The sequence below is a fragment of the Triticum dicoccoides genome, chromosome 7B, assembly GCF_002162155.2.
Source record: "Triticum dicoccoides isolate Atlit2015 ecotype Zavitan chromosome 7B, WEW_v2.0, whole genome shotgun sequence".
Taxonomy (NCBI): Eukaryota; Viridiplantae; Streptophyta; class Magnoliopsida; order Poales; family Poaceae; genus Triticum; species Triticum dicoccoides.
In genome coordinates, this window is record NC_041393.1 from 82,413,307 (window position 1) to 82,417,321 (window position 4,015).

The window sequence follows — 4,015 nt, forward strand, 5'->3', positions numbered from 1 at the left end:
ATGAAGAAAGCAGTAGCAATGAAACCGACACGATCATAATGCTAAGCTAATGGATGGGTCATGTCCATCACATAGTTCTCCTAATGATGTGATCCCGTTCATGAAATGACAACACATGTCTATGGTTAGGAAACATACCCATCTTTGATTAATGAGCTAGTCAAGTAGAGGCATACTAGGGACTATATGTTTTGTCTATGTATTCACACATGTACTAATTCGGTTAATACAATTATAGCATGAATAATAAACATTTATCATGAATTAAAGAAATAAATAATAACTTTATTATTGCCTCTAGGGCATATTTCCTTCAGTTTCCTCAAAAAGGAGAAGCGTCGTATTTCATCTATCATTGATGAATTAGAAGCTTTGGCGGAGGTTAGACCCCTATCTGAGCATGAAATCAAGATTAAGAATCATTCGAATGCACAGATAGCTAACATGCTGCGTGAAGAGGAACTTAAATGGCACCAACATTCTAACTCTCAGTTTATCCTGAAAGGTGATTGGAATGCTAGATACTTCCATGGAGTCGCCAATGGCAGGCACAGGAAGAAAATTATTCATTCCCTACAACAGGACGAGGGCACAATTGAGGGGCATGAGCAACTGAAATCTTATATCACCAATTATTATAAAAATCTGTTCAGGGCCCCAAAGGAAGGAAACTTCTTGATGGATGAGTCCTGAACAGATGACATCCCCCAGGTCTCTGATGAGGAAAACAACCTTCTAACAGCCCCATACTCGGAGGAGGAAGTTAGAAAGGCAGCTTTTCTAATGGAGCATAAGAAAGCCCCAGGTCCAGATGGTTTCCCCGCTGAGTTCTATCAGAACTTCTGTGAAGTCATCAAACCAGACCTCCTACTTTTGTTTAGCGACCTTCATGCTGGCCAACTTGAATTGTTTCGCTTAAACTTTGGTGAGATTATTTTACTACCTGAGGTTAATGAGGCTGAAAGGATAGAACAATATAGACCTATTTGCCTCCTTAATGTTAGTTTTAAAATATTCATGAAGGTTGCGACTATAAGGCTAAATTCGGTCGTTGAACATGTGGTTCGACCTTCACAGACTGCTTTTATGCAAGGCAGACACATCCTAGATGGAGTTGTTATCCTTCATGAAACAATCCATGAATTACACCGGAAAAAGCTGAATGAGGTGGTACTCAAAATAGACTTTGAAAAAGCTTATGACAAAGTCAAGTGGACCTTTCTTCAACAGACTCCCAGAATGAAAGGATTTTCTGTAGAGTGGCGCGCCATGGTCCATAACTTCATTTCTGGAGGTAGATTTGCCATTAAGGTCAATGATGACGTCGGGCAGTATTTCCAAACAAAGAAGGGATTGAGACAAGGTGACTCGTTATCGCCCATGCTATTTAATATAGTGGCGGATATGCTAGCGGTCATGATTGAGAGTGCCAAGGTTGATGGCCAAATTGTTGGGGTAGTAAATCACCTAGTTGATGGTGGTCTCTCCATACTTCAATATGCCGACAATACGATTCTCTTCATGGATCATGACCTCGAGAAAGCGAGAAATATGAAACTGATTTTATTAGCATTCGAGCAACTCTCGGGTCTCAAGATCAATTTTGATAAAAGTGAATTGTTTTGCTTTGGCGATGCTCAAAACGAGGCCCACCTGTACGCTGAACTGTTCAGATGTAGGTTGGGCGAATTTCCGATCACATATTTGGGGATAGCGATACATTATCGGAGACTCACAAATGCTGAATGGAAACACGTCGAGGAGAGACTGCAAAAAAGACTTAGCAGTTGGAAAGGTAAACTGCTGTCTCTGGGTGGAAGATTGGTCCTCAAAAATTCAGTACTAAGTAATATGGTACTATATATGATTTACTTCTTCCAGTTGCCGAAAGGAGTCTTACAGAGATTGAATTATTTCCGATCAAGATTCTTTTGGCAAGGAGATAGTGAGAGAAGGAAATATCGGCTGTCCAAATGGAGTGTGGTTTGCCGTCCCAAAGACCAAGGCGGGTTGGGCATTCATGATCTTGAGGTTAAGAATAGGGCCCTCCTCGGTAAATGGTTGTTTAAATTACTGACAGAAGATGGTGTATGGCAAACCCTCCTAAGGAGGAAATATGTGGGTTCCAAGGCGGTATCCCAGGTATACTGGAAGCCTGGGAATTCTCATTTTTTGGGCGGGTCTAATGGGTACGAAGAAATATTTCTTTGGCTATGGATCCTTCTCGATTAAGGACGGCTCGGAAATTAGATTCTGGGAGGACAAGCAGCTAGGAGATACCACACTTCGGGAACAATATCCAGCTCTAGACAACATTGTGCGCCACAAAGGGTGATACTATTGCCACGGTAATGGATCATTTCCACCAAATGTGACATTCAGAAGAGATTTAATTGGACCCAGACTACAATCATGGAACATCCTGCTCCATCGGCTGTCCACGGTGCAATTGTCACATGGGTCTGATGTTTTCCGATGGAACCTCCATGGGAATGGCCAATTCTAAGTGGAGTCAATGTATAGAGCGTTAATCCAGTCTGATGTGCCAGTTGACAATAACAAGAAGATCTGGAAGATGAAGATACCTCTTAAGAATAAAATATTTGCATGGTATCTTCGTCGCGGAGTCATTCTTACTAAATACAACCTTATTAAGAGAAATTGGCATGGTAGTCCGCAATGTGTCTTTTGTCACCATGATGAGACAATAAAACATTTGTTTTTCCAATGCAAATTGGCTCGTTCTATATGGTCAGTCATCCAGATAGCTTCTGACTTGTATCCTCCTTGTAGTGTTGCTAATGTATTTGGCAACTGGTTACATGAGATTGATCACAGGTTTAGAACTCTTCTTAGGGTGGGAGCGCTTGCCGTTATTTGATCGCTTTGGCTATGTAGGAATGATAAGGTTTTTAATGATAAAAGTACTTCTCTGATGCAGGTTATCTACAGATGTATCGGGACTCTTCGTTTATGGTCCTCTCTACAGCGCGTGGAGAATCGAGACCTGTTTACGGCGGTGTGTGCATGATTGGAGGATGCGGCGAGGGTTACTTTTACCCAACATGGGTGGCAGCATGATCTTAGGATTGGCCCACCTCCGTTTTAGGCGTTATACATACTCTACATGTTTCTTTCTATTTCACCTTTTTATTTTTTGTTTGTGCGAGAAGACTTTATTTGGCTGTGTGCATCATAGTATGCAGAGGCCGGGTATAATGTTTAAACCTTTTAAGTAATAAAGCGTCCCTTTTCGAAAAAGATTGACAAGTAAAGTGATTCTAGAATTCTAGTGCGTTTTCTGCTCAGGTAATAAGTCATGTCTTCTCTGGGAGAAAAGAGAACTTTGCTTCGGTACACCCATAGACAAGTTTACATATTTCAATGCAGATTAGAAGTTACATATCATATATACTACCTCCGTCCCGAATTACTTGTCACAGAAGTCAATGTATCTAGATGTATTTTTAGTTTTAAATACATCCATTTCTACGACAAGTAAATTTGGGATAGGGGGAGTACTTAAATAGTTCGTCCCCACTATTTCTATTATCTTAACATGCACATATATATGCCACTTCATTAAAGGCCCATCACTACATACATGAGAAAAAGTTTTTCATTATTAGATGATCCCATGCACACATTCCACCTCACCACACATGCCACCTCATAAAAGGTCCACTCAACATGCATGGGAAACAACTTTCCATTATATTATGTCACTTATATTCAACAAATATATTCAACTACACAATAATCAAATATAATATATAATATCTATTTTTTGTTTTAGTTCATATATTAATATTCCAACTATTTATATTTCATACAATCAAATCACTAAAAAATATATTGCAATCGGTTCATGTTGCAACGCACGGGCTATCCTCTAGTTCAATAAAAAAAGGCAATATATTCTTTCGTATCCAAATCTGTATTCGATACATTTGATCTACAAACTAACATGACGACAACCTTTTAAAGTAACATTCAAATTCATGTGAACTTATAG